At 38.9% G+C, this 18701-nt stretch overlaps 1 protein-coding gene across 1 annotated transcript in view; it reads left to right on the top strand.

Annotated features, from left to right (window-relative positions):
• Window positions 1-18701, top strand: part of MAGI1 (membrane associated guanylate kinase, WW and PDZ domain containing 1) — a 767369-nt gene that overhangs the window by 449339 nt on the left and 299329 nt on the right. The gene's annotated exons all lie outside the window — the stretch shown is intronic.

Raw genomic sequence — 18701 nt, 5'->3', positions numbered from 1 at the left:
TACAAGCTATGTGACCCCAGGAAAGATACTCAGTTTCCATGTCTGTCAAATGAGAATAAAAATAGCATCTATGTCACAAGTTTATGCCAAGATCCAATAAGATAATATATGTAATGTGCCTTACAAAGCTTGCTATAATTAGGAATTCAACTTTTTATTCTCAAGAAAGATAGAAGAATGCAAATGCTTTTTATTGGAATGATTTCCATAGTGGATGGGGCCCTGGACTTGGGATTCAGAAAGTCCAAGTGGCAGGCATCCGATGTACATGGTACTGGGGAATACTAGATGGGCCCCAGACAATCTTATTTAGAAAGAATTTTTCTTTAAATCATTAAGAAGTAGCGGATTTTTTTCCCTTTAGTTACCCTGAGAAACAGATCCTTTTCAGAAATTGCCTTGAGCCGTTATGTGAGTAAGATGCTTTTGTTCAACTTTCAAATACAGTAAAATAGGTTAAGTGAGAGTTAAGCATCCAGGTCTTTTGGGTAGTTAATCATACTTACCTCTTAGCTCTTAGACAAGTAATTGGAAAATAGAGCCATTCATCTGTACAGTGAGGATCCCAGAATTATCAAATTTTACAGGTGGAAGGGTGCCCCAGTCCATTATGCTCATCTTGGGACTTCAGGAAATTTTCACAAATGAGTCTGACTGGTCAATGACTCTAAAAGCAAGAAGACTTTAATGGTCTTATTTTTAGCTTACATAAGGGAAGGCACAGGTCCTAATATGTGTGATCTCTAGGCAGACAGGGTCAATCAAAACTGTCACTAGAGAGGTTCTTGAAACATAGACCTTGAGACAGGAGAAGGCTGGGGTGGGGACTTTTCAGTTTCGGTTATGATCCTGTTAGAGGCTGCCCTGTGGACTTGACATACTATGTTCATGATGCCCTCCACTGATTTAAACGGGGGAAGATGCCAGGATCTTTTCTCACCTTTCCATCAATGACAGCAGGCTGGTGGGTTTTCTGTGATTGATTCCCCATCTTTGATGTCACATCAGGGGAATATCAAACATTGACTACGGTGAGAGACTTGGGTCTGTGAATTCAGCACATGGAGTTTCCAAGTATAAGAGGAGATCCTTGGCAAGGAAGATGGGGAGAGAGGCTGGAGACAAGTTGTAACTAAATTGGAGCTGGCATATCACTTGTGAGTTTGATGGATCCTGAGCAGCCTCCTAATAACCAGAAGTAAGAGATTACTTGTATTTGAATAATGAAGAAACTGTCTTGGAACGGTTGACTGACCTTAGCAATAAATAACCTCATTAGTAGCAGAACAAGAAATGGTCTCAGATCCATTGAGGCAATAAATAATAGCGAATAGCCCACTGGACCAGGAATCAGAATTCTCAAACTCAAATCCTGACTCAGTTATGTGACCAGAAGCAAGTCACTTAACAATTGTGTACTACCTCGGTTTCCTAATCTGTAAAATGAGGTAGTTAGACTCATTGACCTATATTTTGGCTGCTATGAACTGCAAGTCCTTTCCACCAGTGACCAGACACATCGTCAGTTCTCTGCGGATATTTAGAGTGTAAAAAGAGTTTAAACCTATTCCTAAGAATGGCAAAACTGCCTTGATCTGAAAGAGAAGTTGATTAGATAGTGTCATGAATTGTTGAAAGTTTGGGACCCTCTGATGGCCCTTGTCTTTAAGCGCAGAGCAGCTTCATTAGAATTCTAATTGCTTCTGACATTTTGATAGGTCTCTCTACTCCTCAAGTAGCTTTTGAATCCTGACCCTTCCTAGCAACCTTGAAACACCATTAAGGCATGTACTCTCCATGTTTGTCACTGAAAAAGCTGGCATAAAGGTGACATAGTTCATCCCAGGCCAAATAGCCATGTGGGTAGTGATAGAAATGAGGCATCTGACTTTCTAAAAATTAATTAATTATTTTTCTAGTTAAGCATTTAGGATTCAGATTTCTTTCCACCCTCCCTCAGGTGGCAAATAATCTGATATAGTAATATCTATTTCCATCTAATCCAGGGCATCTGACTTCTAATCAAGCGGTCTTCCCCACTATACCATAGAGAATCTTTTGGCTTGCCTAAATATAATACAGCTTTAAAATATTTTCAGCCCTCACCCTCTGTCTTAGTATCAATTCTAAGACAGAAGAGCAGAAAGGGATGAAGGTAAAGTGAGATGCCTAAGATCACATAAGTAAGAAGTTTCTGAGGCTAGATTTGAACCCAGATCCTCCATACTCCAGGCTGAAGTTCTCTTCACTGCACCATCTAGCTGTCCTGATAATACAGGAGATCCTAGACAAGGGTAAGTAGGTGGCTCACTGGATTGAGATCCAGACCTAGAGATAGGAGATCTGGGTCCAAACCTGTCTTCAGAGACAAGCTAGCAATGTGACTGAGAAAATCACTTAACTCAGTGTCTGTCCCTTACTGGTCTTCTTCCTTGAAAACAAGACACAGTATTGATTCTAAGATACAAAAGATCCTAGAAGTTTTAGCCTCAAAAGTGATTTAGTCCAATCTCCTAATTTTAGAGATGGGAAAACTGAGACCCAGGAAAATGAAGTAGTTGCTCAAGATCACAAAGCTGCAAGTGGCTAAGCCAAGATTCCAGTTCAGATTTTTGAAGAAACAAATCTCATCCTCCAAGTACAAGTACATAAACAATAGACATGAGAAGTCATTTTTTCTTTTAATTTATTCTTGTGACTTAGTATAGGGCAGTGATTCCCGAAGTGGGTGCCACCGCCCCCTGGTGGGTGCTGCAGCAATCCAGGGAGGCGGTGGTGGCCACAGGTGCATTTATCTTTCCTATTCATTGCTATTAAAATTTAAAAAAAAATAATTTCCAGGGGGCTAAGTAATATTTTTTCTGGAAAGGGGGTGGTAGGCCAAAAAAGCTTGGGAACCACTGGTATAGGGGCTGCTCTGATGAGGAAACACCCTTTGTTAATACAGATCAGCAGTCATTCTACTCTAGAATCTTTAAGAGAACTGAAAGATTAAGTGGTTTGTGGAGAGAGATGGGACTCAAATCAAGGACTTCATGCCTGCCTCTCTATCTACTCTGCCATTTTGTTTCTCAATAACATCAATAGCAACAGACATTTATATAATCCATAAATCTGGCAAACCACATAACCTACACTGACCCTGGAGTCAGAGGTAACATGCCTCTTAGAGCTTCTGCCTGTGTGATTTTGGGCTTATCGTCTCTGGGCCTCGGGTTCCTAATTTGGAAAATGAATGCTTAGATTAGATCACATGGAGGTCCCTTCTTACTCTAGAATTGAGATCTCCTACTTCTTTGGGGAGAGATATCTTAGTGTAGTGAAGGGAACCCAGTTTGGGAGTTGAAGACAGGGGTTCAAATCATATCTGGAGAAGGAATGCTTAAATTAGATGACATGGAGGTCCCTTCTTACTCTAGAATTGAGATCTCCTACTTCCTTGGGGAAGAGACATCTTGGCATACTGAAAGGAACCCAGTTTGAGAATCAAAGACATGAGTTCAAATCATATTTTTTCCATTTGTGGTTTAAGTGACCATGGGCAAGTCACCTTATATCAGTGACCCTCAGTTTTCTCATATATAAAATGAGTTGATTGAGCATGATGACTTCTGGCATATCATCCAATTCTAGATCCAAGATCCTGTGATCTCATTTGAGCCCTAGAACAACTGTGACATAGGTACCAAATGAGATAACATTCATGAAGTGTTTTGTAAACCATAAAGAACCATATAAATATTGACTCTTAGTTATACACCCTACAATCCAGGGGTGCTGTCCTCCTTGCAATTTTTTATCCTAGGTACCCAATCATATAACTCTAGGAATTTTCACCAGCTTTTTCCTATGCCTGGAAGTCTCCTTCCTCCTCCTTTCCACCTTCAAACCTGCCTGCCATTCCTTTAAGTCCCAGCTCAAATAACGCCTTGCTAAGAAGCCTTTCCCAGTTGCCTTGATTGCTCATCTTTTCCTCTCTTGATCATTTTCATTCAATTCTATATATTCCTTATTTGTACGAATTGATTACTCTTTGTCTCTGCCATTAGGCTATGAGTTCCTGCAGAACAAGAACTATCCTTTATTTTTCTTGTATCCTTTATGTGTAGCAAAATGCCTGGCACAGAATAAGTGCTTAATTAATGCTGATTGACTACTAACAACAATGATGAAGATCTCCATTTTACAGATGAAGAAACTAAGGCCTAAGGAGATTCAAGTACTTTCCCTAAAATGACCACATTTTCTTTGGAATTAAGCTCTTGTGAATTTTGCTTCCTTTCTGTTGAATTCTTCCTCTCCTTAGATTCCAATTTAAGAAACTAGGAATGAGGCAAAGGAGCAGAAATTCAGTTGCAGCATTTTGGGCGTTGCCAAGGTTACATTCTGAAATGCTTTCCATTGAGTCCTTCCTGATTTATTGGACTTGACTCTAAGCTAAACTGCTTGATTTTAAGCTTACCAAAGCCTTTGATTTAGGAATTGGGTAAAAATGATTTCAGCCTTTTAGAAACAGTGGAAAATATATTTTGCCCATGCATGCATAGAGCTATCTGTATTCAGGTTTCATTTCTATGTAATGAGTAGAAAACTTGCAAAGTCAAAACTATATCCCTGCTGAGAGGAAAATCAGGTACCATTTCATTTTATATTTCTGTCATCAATCATGAAAAAAATTTGTCAAACAGCTCTATTTTGGGTTTGGGTCCAGAATCAGCTACAAAGGCAGGAAAATCATTAGGTGATTGTTGTTGGCCAAGAAGGTCTTCTTGCTACGTGCCCCTTGGTTTGGATTCTGTGGCCCATGTGGCTTATAAAACCCAAAGCTCTTGGCCAGTCTGTAGGGCTGATGGATTGAGGAGTCTTAACTTTTGAAAACAGGACTCCTAGCTTTTTATTAAATAAGCATACTCAAGAATACAAGGGCACTCAGATGGAGAGTCCCCATACTATTTGCTTCCTGTTTTTGTGATGTGAAGAGTAAATTCAGCTAAATGAAAGGTTATAGAAGAAGAATTTGGAGTCAAGGTTTTGAGTTCCAATCCTGGCCTTTTGCCTAATGCAAGTCACATCTCTACTTTGGGCTTGTTTTTTCTCATCTGTAAGAAGGAAGCGGTAGGCAGGGGGCATGTTATTTGCCCTCTAAAGCTCCTTCTAGCCCTGATTCCAGCTCTGATTCTCTAAGTGAAAACTCACTAACATACACGATAGTGAAGTGAATGGAATGTTGGGAGGCTATCTCATCTTTTTATTTATCCCCTATGCCATAGGAGAGCTGTTCTAGTCTTTTGTAGTCTCCATGCCTTTGGGTTTTCAGTAATTCTTCCCCATCCCCTTATTCGTAATGAAATGAAACAGACTTTAACATTTACCGTGACATGCACATAAGAAATCAAATAAGTAAGTTAATTTTTTAATCAAGTTCAGCATAAGACACTACATAAAGTTGCTAATATCATATTTAAATGTCTACCAAGAAAGCCAAAGAAATAAGTGAGACTCAATTCTGTTTCTTGTTGGCCAGTGTGGTATAGTACTTTGATTTGTTCTGTTCTGTTCTATTTTATTTTACTTTATTTTTGTTTGGGTTTTTGGATTTTTTTGAGACTCGTTCTTCCTATTTCATCCTCTGGAAGTACAGCTGCCATTTATTGCCTGATTCCATTGCAGATTGGAAGGGAAGCTTTGATCTGTCTTGTGTCTGTTTGTCCTTCCTTAGGGAACCTGGTAGCCCCCCATTCCTAGCAGCTCACCGTATTGGCGCTAGCTGTGTTTTTGTTGTTGCTTGTTGTTCAGTCTTTTTTCAGTCATACCCAACTCTCTGTGACCCCATTTGAGGGTTTTTTTGGCAAAGATTTTGGGGTGCTTTTCCAGGTTATGTTACCAATAAAGAAATCGAGTCCAACAGGGCGAAATGACTTGCACAGGGTCACCTAACTAGAAAGTGTTTGAGTCTGGAATTAAATTCAGGTCTTCCTGACTCTTGGGCCTGGCTCTATCCACTTAGCTGCCTTATGGTGCTAGATTTAGTGGACACGATTGATCAGGTTTGGGCCCTGTTGTAGCTCTGAACTCTTGAGTTCACGGAATCCACCAGCCTCTGCCTCCTGATAGCAGGGACTGAGGCTGTGCACTGCCATGCCTCTCTGTTTAGTATAGTTTCAGGAAGAGACACCCACATATCAGGTCTAGTCTTCAGTTTGCTTTTCTCCTTGGGGCTTGACAGAGGAAAGAATTCAGATTCATAGCCTTGTGAGCATATTTAGTAAGAAAGAGATCTACTTCTCCAAGGTTATAAACAGAAAATTTTGTTACTTCATTGATTGAACATTGATTCAGAGTGTCTAGTTTTTGCAACGATCAGCTTAAATCTTTTACTGGATCATTGTCACTCTTTCCCCCCCCCCCCAATAACAAAAGTTTCTTCTCCAAAAATCATTCGTCTTTGGTCAGTAAGACATGACTCCTTCAACTCTCCTTTAAAATTGTCAAATGCCCTATCATCTCCTCCCTCCCTTTCCTACTTCACTTTCTATCTTCTTTTTTCCTTCTCTGATCCACAAATTTTTTTTGTTGGATTATTCCCAGGGAATAATAAATATAGTTGTTTACCCCCAAATTTTATATCTCCTTGACAAACTTCTTATAACTCAGATCAGGAACTTTTGTGTTAGGTGACTTTCCTATTTCTAGAAATTAGGAAATTCATCACTGGATCATTACTTTAAAGTGGGAAGATACCTTTCCAATGTAAGCTCATCACTGCAAAATTGAGATCATTTCATACTTTAGACTTGTGTTCCCAGTGCTCAGCACTTACTAGCTTAATGCCGTTAGTATTACTAGCTTAATAAATATTGATTTATTGCCTACAGAGCCCATCGAATCCAACTCACTCATTTTACAGATAAAGAAACTGAGGCAGATAAAACGACTTGTCAAAGTCACAGTGATAGTAACTGGTAGGACTGGGATTCAAGCCTATATCCTGGGGTAGCTAGGTGATTCAGTGGATAGAAAGGCAGAGTTGGAGACAGGAGATGCTGGATGAAAATCTGGCCTCAGACATTTCCTACATCTAGGACCCTGGGCAAGTTACTTAATTCCAGTTGCCTAGCCCTTACTGCTTTTCTGTCTTGGAACCAATCCTTAGTATCAATTCTAAGACACAAGGTGAGGTTTTAAAAAAAATAAACAACAACAACAAAAATACATGAGTCTCAGGAATCCAAGAGCTGCTGTATTGCAGTCTCTTCATCTCTCTGAGTCATAATTCTTTTTAGTGTGAGTATTCAAATAATGCCTTGCATTTCCCCTATAATGCTTTATAACTTTGAAAGCACATTCACATCTATCATCTCGTGGATGTTTCTTGGTAAACCACTGTGGGGATAAAAAGATGGAGCTTGTGTTATCAACCTTATTTTATGGAGGAAAAAAATGTGTCAGGAGGGATTGAGACACTTGATCAAGGTTACTGACCCACCTCTGGTCACAGTCCACTGAAGCAACCATGCCTCTGGATTCAGGTGTCTCACAGTTCTCTTTCTACTGCATATATCTATGTACATAGATCTCTATATAACATTTCACTCCTCTCCAAGATAAAACATTGTGTATTACTAAATGACATGAACAAAGCTTCACCAAAGGCTTAACTCCAAATCCAGTTTTTCATCATGGTATAGAGGGAACCTTAGTGATCGATATCTCTCTCTCTCTCTCTCTCTCTCTCTCCATTTAAATTTCATTTAAAAATTAAAAAGCATTTCTTTTCATTTCTTCTCACATTTGAAAAAAAAATGACAAAACCAGACACTTAGCAAACATGCTTAGTTAAGGAAAATTAATTCCTCTTTTGTCTATGTCCTACAATTTGGTCTCATTGTGAATCCTTCTCCTTTCTGTCAAACAGTGAATAGCAGACTTGGGCACAAATCCTTTGGATTCTTGATTGGTCATTGAATTGATGAGAGTTCTTTAGACTTTCAAGGTTGCTCATTTTTTACTTGATATTACTAGCATATATATTCTTCTTGTTTTGCTTATTTCCCTTTGCATCAGTTCATATAAGTCTTCCCAGACCCTGCACTCTAGACAGTTTTGCTATTTCAGTGCCTAGCTTAGCGTTGAATTGAGTGTTGAGCTATTGTTAAGCTTTAGTAGGTGTGACTTATTATGTGTCCCTTGAATACTCTCCTTTATTACTTCCACTTCTTGGCAGTCCTGGCTTCTTTCAAGACTCAGCTCAAATCTTCTGTAAGAAACTTTTCCCAGTTGGTTCAACCACTAGAACCTTCACTCTGGAATTGCTTCCATCTACATACTTACCTTCCACCTAATCAGTGTCTATCTTTTATCTAGTTAGCTATTTACATGTTTGCTTCCCTATTAGAACATAAACTCCTTGAAGGCAGGGGCTGTTCTTGCTTTTTTTTTTTTTTTTTTTTTTTTTTTTATCCCCAGTGTTTACCATAGTGTCTGGAATATAGTAAATAGTTGTCATCTAAAACTTGTTGACTGTCATTCAAAATCAGCCTGGCTAAGGTCAGAGAGCCTCATCATTAAAACAGACCACAACAGCTCATGAAAACTGACTGCCTAGAAAATGAAAAGATGGCTGTCTTTTTCTCTAGAAGCGACAAGGATTGGCCCACACTGCAGAAATTACAGATGTCATGAAGTATTGAGTATTGGCATGTTAGAAGCATGTTTAGATGGAACTAAATCTATTTACCACTAAGAAAAGAAATTTTAAACTGAGATAAGAAAGTGATTCATGTACCCATTTGTTGTAAAAAATGATGGAAAATGAAAAACTTAGCTTCTGATTGCTGACATTTCACTTTTTCTAGTTGCTAGTTGTGATCTTAAGACTGATCACAAAGACATCAAAATTTAAAAATCAATTATTTCTTCCACTCCCAATTTGTAAGTATTTAATTTTATGTACTAATAGGTCTTCAAGATACTCTTTGATTAATACCACTGTATATCGTATAATCCATCTTTTTCTGATATGTAAGTTTCTTCTCATTTTTTATTATGCTGTATACCTAGATGACCCTTTTAGATAAATGGATTAAATATACAAATATGTATCATATTTTTTCTGGCTTTTCTCATTCTTCAACATTGTCTAGGTAGTTTTAGAATTCAGTTCAGTTCTTTGAGGGTTTAACTGCTTCATAAACCCACCCACTTGCTCAAGATCGTGTTTCTTTCTCTGGGTTTTAGTTTCTTCTTCAGTAAAATAATAACGTCTTATGCATTTGTATGGATATGGTAGTCATGGCAGCCATTTGGCTAGATTTTTGAATTTGAATTATATTTGATATAAGGTTCTAGTCTTACAGAAAAAAGGGGCTACATCTGAAGTATTTGACTTCAAAGGTAATTACCCATGAGAAGAGCTTTGAGTTCCTAAGATAGATTGCACTTTACTTGTCATCGAGGAAAAAAGATCCAAATGAAGGGCAAAAGGCTGAGGTCCTTTTAGTTTTGAGCTGGTTTGTCCATTTATAGCCCCACCTAATTGCATTTTAGCTATCTTGGTGCCTCATACAATGATTGCCTTGTCATTGCATGAGGTTTCAATGTCTTTGTAACTCTTTCGATGATAGCCTTGTCCTATCTGAAGTGACAACACCTGAAATTCTTGCTTGGGGATGCCCTTCTTCCTTGTGAAGATAAATGCACTATCTGACATGCCTTGTCATTTATTATACAACTGCTGTCAAAACGAGGAACAACTCATCCAACTGGGCTGGATTCTTAGAATACTGAAGTAATCCTTAAGGACTTATCCTTCCTTCTCACTTATCTGGTCTCAGCTGTCTACTGTGTGCTCTTTTTCCTTTTGAAATCTCTCATTAGGCCAAGGAATAGGTAGACCAATAAGAGCTTTATGAAGAATTTGGAAGTCAACTGAGTAATTTGTTGGTGACATTCTGCTATGATAGTAGGAATTTCATAACTCAGTCCAATCCCAGAAACATTTATGAAACAAATATGTGGCAAGAGCATCTTAGGCCTTGGGGATCTGAAGACAAAAATAAAACCATTCCTGCCCTCAGGGAGCTTACATTTTTTATGGTGGGGGGCAATAATTGTCCCTGCCTTCTAGGGTGGTTGTGAGGACCAAATGCTAGTGTATGTAAGGCACTTTGCAAACCTTAAGGCACTATGCAAATGTCAACTTTTATAAGTATAATGGTCATAAAATTTATTCATCATATAACTCAAAGGAATTTCTGAAAAGACTAGAGATGTTTTATGGGTAAAACCTAATTTACATTTCACATGATAAGCAAAGGTCATTTGTATGTCTTTATTTATAGCCATGCCAAATGGAAATCGACATTTCAGAGTTGATGAAGTTTAGCTGATAATAGCATATTGTTTTCTGTCTTGCATGTGAATATAGTGCCAGTGATTGAAATGCCTAATATTCTTACCTCTCAACTGTAACTCTAATATTTCTACTTCAGCTAAACTCCAATAGACACAGGCTAGCAGGATCTCATATCACTACATCCATCCCTCAATATGGAGCATTGAAAAATGAGAGCATTTATTTTTCCTTTTTTTATTTTGAATATTATTCCATGGTTACATGATTCATGTTCTTTCCTTCTCCTCTTCCCTTTCCCCTCCCATAGATGGTAAGCAATTCCATTGGGTTATCCATATATCCTTGTTCAAAACCTAATTCCATGTTATTCATATTTGCAACAGAGTGATCTTTTAACGCCCAAACCCCAATCACATCCCCATCAAACTATGTGATCAATCTTGTGTTTTTCTTCTGCATTTCTGTTACCACAGTTCTGTCTCTGGATGTGAAGAGCTTCTTTCTCATAAGTCCCTCAGAATTGGCCTGGGTCATCGCATTGCTGCTAGTAGAAAAGTCTGTTACATTACATTGTCCCATAATATAATATATCTATCTCGTGTTCAGTGTTCTTCTGGTTCTGCTCCTTTAGCTCTGCATCACTTCCTGGAGGTCGTTCTAGTTCACATGGAATTCCTCCAGTTTATTATTCCTTTCAGCACAGTCATATTCCATCACCAGCATATACCACGATTTGTTCAGCCATTCCCCAATTGAAAGACATCCCCTCATTTTCCAATTTGTTGCCACCACAAAGAGCACAACTTTGAATATTTTTGCACATGTCTTTTTCCTTATTATCTCTTTGGGGTATAAACCCAATAGTGGTATGGCTGGGTCAGAGAGCAGGCATTCTTTTAAAGCCCTTTGTGCATAGTTCCAAATTGCCCTGCAGAATGGTTGGACCAATTCACAATTCCACCAGCAGTGTTAGTGTCCCAGTTTTGCCACATCCCCTCCAACATTTATCACTTTCCTTTGCTGCCATATTGGTCAGTCTGATAGGTGTGAGGTGGTAGCTCAGCATTGTTTTAATTTGCATTTCTCTAATCAGGAGTGATTTGGAACACTTTTTCATGTGCTTATTAATAGTTTTGATTTCATTGTGTGAAAACTGCTTATTCATGTTCCTTGACCATTTTTCAATTGGTGAATAGCTTGATTTTTTTGTAAAGGTTTATTTATGAATAAAGACAAAGGTGATGATTTGGCCTTGGAAGAAGAGCTTTCACCCTAGGAAGGGTGTATGTGTGTGTGTGTGTGTGTGTGTGTGTGTGTGTGTGTGTGTTCATTTTACATATTCAAAGTATTCAATTTATGTTCACTGTCAGATAAAGATCAGGTCCCACAGGTCTTGGATGTGAAAGCACCCTGACTGTTCACAGCACAGGTCTTATGGAGAGTCTTTAAAGAGAAGAAAATGAGGCTGTTTAGAAGTTGTAGTTAGAAAATGAATAATTGGTTTCCAAGGATGAGGCAGATGGAGAGATAAAAGAAATGGCAATTCTGTTATTTGATGGAAGGAGATATATGAAGAAAACCCTTAACACCATGCCTGAAATCTTGGAAGCATTTAAAGGCAGAAAAGAAGAAGCCTATAGAAGACATGATGAGTAGCAATGGAAGAAGAGAACTAAGAATTTTGGTAGTTGGTTTGGGAAACTCCTTGGTGAAAAAATTCCCTCCTTCTGTAATTACAGGTCAGTACTTGATTTTTTAGGAGGCAGGTAGGTGGGGCAGTAGATAGAATGCCAGGTTTTAAGTCAAGAAGACCTGAGTTCAAATTTGTCCACAAGCTATGTGACTCTGAGGCAAGTTATCTAACCATATTTGTCTCAGCTTCCTTATCTGTAAAATGAGTTGGATCAGGAAATGGTAAACTTCTCCAGTATCTTTGCCAAGAAAATCCCAAATGGGATCACGAAGAGTTGGACGTGACTGAAAAATGACTGGACTTGACTTTTTCTTGTCAATGTCTTTTTTTTTAATTTCCAAATATATCTCTTTCCCTCTTCAGAGAGACAGAGACAGTGAGACAGAGAGAAGAGAAAAAGCAGTTGTACAAAACAACGATATACCATGCATTCCTTCTAACTTCCTTTTCCAAAATGTTCCCCGATGGCCACCATTCCCCTTCATGTGTTGCCTTCCCCTGTTTGAATGTAAGTTTCTTGAGCCCAGGGATTGTTCTATTTGCATGTGTTCCTCTAGTTCTTTGTACAATTCTCCACAAATTAGGAAGCTCTTAGATGACTCTGAGGCTCCCTTGGCCCTTGGTCACATAACTGGTAAAAGCCAGAGGTAGGATTCAAACTCAGACCTCTCCTGACTTCATCATGCCCAGTTGTTTGCAATAGCCTTTAAAACCCCTTTATCCCTGGGCTATGACAAGGTATCCAGGGAGGAATTTAGTGGAGTACTAGTGTTAGACACCTGGCAAGGGTCTAACAAACACTAAGTCAAATGATAATAAAGTTATAGCTAACACAGAGTTTGTTAAGGTCCACCAAGCCCTTTATATATGCACATTCTAACCTTATCTTCATAATAGGTGCCATTATTATCCCCATTTTGCCTATGAGGCAATTGAGGCACATCGAAATTAAATTATTTATCTCTGATCACAGCTCCAGTAAATATATGTGTCAGAACCTGAACCCAGGTTTTCCTAATCATGAATCTAGAGCTATCCATTATGCCAGGCTGCCGCAGTGAAGGTGACTTTTTCTTGAGCCTGTCAGATCCCACCAAGTAGGCGATCACTTATTTTGACTATGGGTAAAGATAGCTCTGTTTGACTCTTCGGGGAACAGTGCTGACACAAAGAAATCAATAGTTTGGTCATAAACTCCAGCTCATAAACTAGCATTGCAGCATCCATTGCAAAGAATGACTTTTTTTTCCCCCTGGGTGTTGGCTCAAATATTGCACATATCAGTGTGACTTCCTTTCACAGTATCTTTGGCAGAGAGAACTGGAGTCTCTGGTGTTCTTTTTCCTTTCTCAGTCTCATAGATGGCATCCCTACTATTTCCTCAGGGAATGATGGACCAGGGAATTATCTAAACAGTTAGATCTTTTTTGGAGCCCGGCCCCTGGAGGCTGGTTCTTTCGCTCTTTTGTTGTCTCCCAAAGAGATGTACATAATGCCAGAGAGTGACCCAGAAAGGTCAGCTGGTCTCACGATATGATCTGGACACAATTTCCCAGTCAATTACTGTGGGATTCACGTGGGGTTCTGGGACACCATTAGCTGTGAGTGTGTAACACGTGTGTAATACACACAAGGGTACAGACATAAACCATATTCACAGGACAAGATATTACTCATTTGGATTGTAGAGTAAGAACTTTGGTAATGGGGAAGTCACATCTTCGCCAGTTCAAGTATGGCCTTAGATACTTACTAGCTGTGTGACTCCAGGCAAATCACTTAACCCTTTTTAGGTTTTTGTTTTTTTTTAATCAGTAAATGAACTGGTGAAGAAAATGACAAACATTCCAGAATCTCTGCCAAGAAAACCCCAAATGGGGTAGTGATGAGTCAGGTAGGATTGAAATGGGTGAGCAACAACAACAACAAAAACAAATCATTTATCTTCTCTTTGGTCACACCAGTAAGATTTTCTGCTAAGTTACAAGTGGGATCTAGTCAGTACTGGTGAAGGGAAATTCTCACACCATTAAAAATTATAGGTCCTTAGTATATTGATGCAATCGCTATAGTCAATCAATTTAATACAATATATAAAATTATTTATTTTACAATAAATGGCTGTGCCGTTTTCAAATTGGAATCTGGCTGTGCCCCAGAAATGGCATTCTGATACTTGGAGAAAATGTGGTAGTGATGATGGTTGGTGCATTTTGGGAAGTCTTCCCATTTTCTCCTTACATTCTATCAGTACTTCCATTATTCATAATTATTCTGAGGAATTCAGGGACACAATTCCTCATTTCGGATTCCATGACTTTGTCCTCGGCCAATAGCTTGTGATCTCTTCAGAGGTTGCTCCTACCCATTTCTTCCTGGCTCTCACTTGATAATGAGATGAATAAACCATCATGATGAGATGAATGAATCATCTCCAGATGATTGAACCAAGTAGTCTCCTCCATGGCTGTCCCTATCATGGAATCTTCTATGAGGTCAACTTGCATGTGGGAGACATATCATTGGAAGAGAGTCTTTATGGCTGTGTTTTAATTTTCTAAAATGAATTCTTTTTAAATGGAAGAACTATAGTTTTGTTTTTTAAAGCATTTAACTCTCAGTCACCTTTTGGCTGTGAAGATATTGTCTTGTTTTAAAAAAATCATCTGCCCATTTTCTTTTAATATTTTTATTTAGGATACCTTTCTAGTTTTTATACATCATCCACCAAAAGATTTTCTAGAGACTAGAAGATCAGCATATGGGTTAGCATTTGCTATTGTCTTGTTTTTTTTGAAAGGACAAGGTAGCATTGTCTGAGATCTTTTTCAATATTTTAGAATCTTTCTTTTTTGTACCATCTTGAAAATCACTTCCTGATTGCCTTAAAATATTGTCCTCTCCAGCCCTGGTTTCTTATACATGTATAGCATTTAGGGGTGTGTGTGTGTGTGTAGGGAGGAATAAATCTACCCATTCTTCTCCTTCCTAACTACCATGAATATTTTTCACACATTATATTGAAGTTCTAGTCTGTATAGTAGATTCTGTTCATCTTTTCCAAATGAATATTGCCATAAAAGCCCCAGAAGATCTGTTCCATTTCTTATCTATTCATTATCTTTCTAATTTCATGATTTGGCTCATTGGAATCTTCCCCAATGTTGTTTGAAGGCCCGTTTTCCTTGATTTGTTTTTAATTTTTTTGTGGTGATACTGTTTATCAATTCCTACCTTTCTTCTATATAAAATCTTACAGATGGGTATATAAACTATCACTGCCCTTGCCTAGCATGTGTATCTGCTTGACAAGAAATTCATGTTTTCTGGTTGAAGCCCTTCGTGTTCATGGACCATCTTCTTTGTCATGGTGATTGTATTTCATTGGTGAAATTTCTTTAAGAATTGATACTAGTCAGAGCTGATATTTTTACTTTTGTCCATTTCCCATTTTTCTTTAGCTAATGGTTTATTGTTAAACAAGTTGGGTTCAAACTGTTATAATTGCTCACTGTGTTGTGTTCTCATCTTAATTTCTTCTTCTAAATTAGTATTGATTTTGACCTCTTCTCTAGCCAATCAATGATCCGACTGCATATAGACAGTTAATGCTAAAATTACTCCCACATTGGGAACCAGTTGTTTTCTATTTAAAATTTAGTCGATTTTGTCCTTAGCAATGCTATCTGGTGCTCAGCTCATCCATTCTCTCTTTGAAAAAAGTATGACATTTGGAGTACTTTACAGACCTCATTTTCAACTCACATCTCAAACTATATTTTCCAACATTTTAGCCATTTTGCCTTTTTCTATCTTCTCGTTCGTTGGAGTCACCAAGTTTGGGCTAACTTTGTTTCGTGGATATTGTCAAGTTCTTTATAATAACATCTCTTTGGGGGCAGCTGGGTGGCTCGATGGATTGAGTGAGAGTCAGGCTTAGAGATAGGAGATCCTGGGTTCAAATGTGTCCCCAGACACTTCCTAGCTGGGTGACCCTGGACAAGACACTTAACCCCCTTTGCCTAGCCCTTACTGCTTTTCTGCCTATGAATCAATGTAAAGTATTAATTCTAAGACAGGAGATGAAGGTTGTTTAAAAAGTAAAATGTTTTTTCATATTTCATTTTTATATTTTCTTTTCTTTTGCTTATGTCATCAAGTCTCCCATGCAATGATCTTCTTTGTTACCTTTGCTTCCTGATCAAACCCCGGAGAGGCTGTGAGCATCTTCCAATTAGGTGTGCCATCATTATTTCGCCAGTCTCATTCATGCCCTAAATTGCAATATGGATCAGCTTTAATTCCTCCAGCAATTTATCCTTTGGCTGGTTGGTTAACAAAATTAAAAATTAAGAGAACCAACAGTGAAACTAATTACCGCTGATGACCTGTGAACTCTGAGATTCTTAGAATCTTCTGTCTTTGTTTTTGTCCTTTGCCACCGTTGCTACAGACGTGGGAAGTGGCCACTCAAGCCTGAGGGTCCTTCAGTTTGGGGGTTTCGTGAGTCACTGCAGTCCATGGCATTATTGTGCAACTTCCAAACTTCTGACGGCACCTCAGACCAGATGACAGGACTGTCTTTGAAGGGGTTTTGCTTGTCAAAGGCTAAAGGAACTTGAACTTTGCTGGCATACGTGATGAATGTCTAAGGCCAAGTCTACCATGAGACAGCCCAATGGGACTTGTGTGGAGGAAATCTTTATTATGATATAAACAATGTGAGAGAAGTGTGGAACTCAAGTGTAGAGTCCTGGCTAAGGAGCCCAACAGTCCTTAGCCTCTGGAGGACTCAAGTTCCACCTGTAACACTTAATGGCTGTGTGACCTTGGGTAAGTCACTTACACTCGCAATGTCCCAGGCAACTAAGAGTAATAATTATTTATTAATAGGCCAACAATAAATAAATAAATAATAGATGATAATAATTAATTAATGCTTGTTGCTCTTAGTTGCCTGGGGCATTGCCTTAGTTGCCAATAAAATAATAAATTATAAATACAATAATTAATAAGATTACTAATAAATTGCAGAGAAGACCATGATATGCATTTAGGGAGGTAGCTTCCTGCTTTAGGAGTTCTCTATTCTAGTGACATCACAAGTCCAAAGAAGTAGGAGGAGGAGAGCAAGGAGGTTTGGTAATGGAAGGGAGCCAGATTAGAACCCTTACCTTGTCTCCTACCATAAATTCTAAAACAGAAGAGTAGCAGGGGATAGGCAATGGAGATTAAGTGACTTGACCAGGGTCATATAGCTAGGAAGTCTCTGAGGCCATATTTGAACCCAGGTCCTCTGGACTCCAGTCCTGACACTCTATCCATTGTGCTACCTAGCAGCTCCCTTCCTCCAGGCTTGGCAGAGTTACTTTGTCAAGGATTTAAGAAAATATGACCAAGATGAAAAGCCTTCCTATTTTAGAGCTGGCTGAAAGAAAGTTTATCCATCCACTCTTTTGTCTGCAATAGGTAGTAAGTAGTCTATAAACCTTCCTTGTTGGAGATCAATAACTTCTCCCATTTTATAGAGCCATTAGCTCAATGTGGAGTGCTGAGCCTGGAGTCAGAAGTCCTGAGTTCAAATTCTATCTCAGATATTTCCTAGCTGTATGGCCCTGGGCAAATTACTAAGTCTCTGTATGCCTCAGTTTCCTCCTCTTTCAAATGGGGATAATAATAGCACCTAACTCCCAGGATCAAATGAGATAATGTTTGTAAAGTACTGATCACAGTGTCTGCTTGTTCTCTCCCACCTCCCACACCACCAACAAATTTCACAAAGTTGAAGTGATTTCCCCAGTCACTCAGGCTAGTGAGAGACCAAGTCACAATTCCACCCACATCGTCCTATTATCTTTTTGGTTTTCTTTTAACTAGATCACCCTGGAAGTCACTCCTGAGCAAGAGACGCTGCTCTCAGCTTTCTTACCTGATTCCTGAAAACTTGCCTTTTGGGGAACTCAGAGCTCTTTCTGTGTGATTGTTTCCCTTTTGGTTTTTTAAGTTCCATTAAGCACGCACGCGCACACACACACACACACACACACACACACACACACACACACACACAGGTTAGTGCACATTTGCCAAATCCTAACAATATGTTCGATGCCATGCAAGAACATGACTGGAAGAGATTATTAATTGGTGATTTAAGCCAGTAAGAGACATGTTTGATATGACGCATTCTTCCAGAGTTCCAACACCAGCTAACTCATTTTCTATTTTTTTTTCTTCCACTGTTATTAACTCCACTGATGAAGTGTGTGTGTGTGTGTGTGTGTGTGTGTGTGTGTGTGTGTGTGTGACAGAGACAGAGACAGTCAGAGACAGACAGAGATAGAGAAACAGAGGGAGAGAGAGACACAGAGAGAGAGAGACACACACACACACACAGAGACAGAGAGAGAGAGAGAGAGAGAGAGAGTCAGAGTCAGAGTCAGAATCAATTGGGAGAGGGGTGAGTGGAGAGCATTGGGCTGTTCAGGACTGAATTCTGGCTGATTGTATCTGTCTCAAATTCAGAGACTCACTGTTGCTAGACAGCCTATGCCCAGGTCATCATGGGGAGAGGAGTGTTAACTAATGCTTAACGATTAAGACTACAAAGAGAAAAGTAAGGAAAAAAGTAGGAAACAAAGGAAAACCAGTCAC

This window comes from Gracilinanus agilis, chromosome 1, assembly GCF_016433145.1.
Source record: "Gracilinanus agilis isolate LMUSP501 chromosome 1, AgileGrace, whole genome shotgun sequence".
In the NCBI taxonomy this organism is placed as follows: Eukaryota; Metazoa; Chordata; class Mammalia; order Didelphimorphia; family Didelphidae; genus Gracilinanus; species Gracilinanus agilis.
The sequence above is the reverse complement of the archived record's forward strand: the minus strand, read 5'-3'. Positions and strand labels throughout refer to the sequence as shown.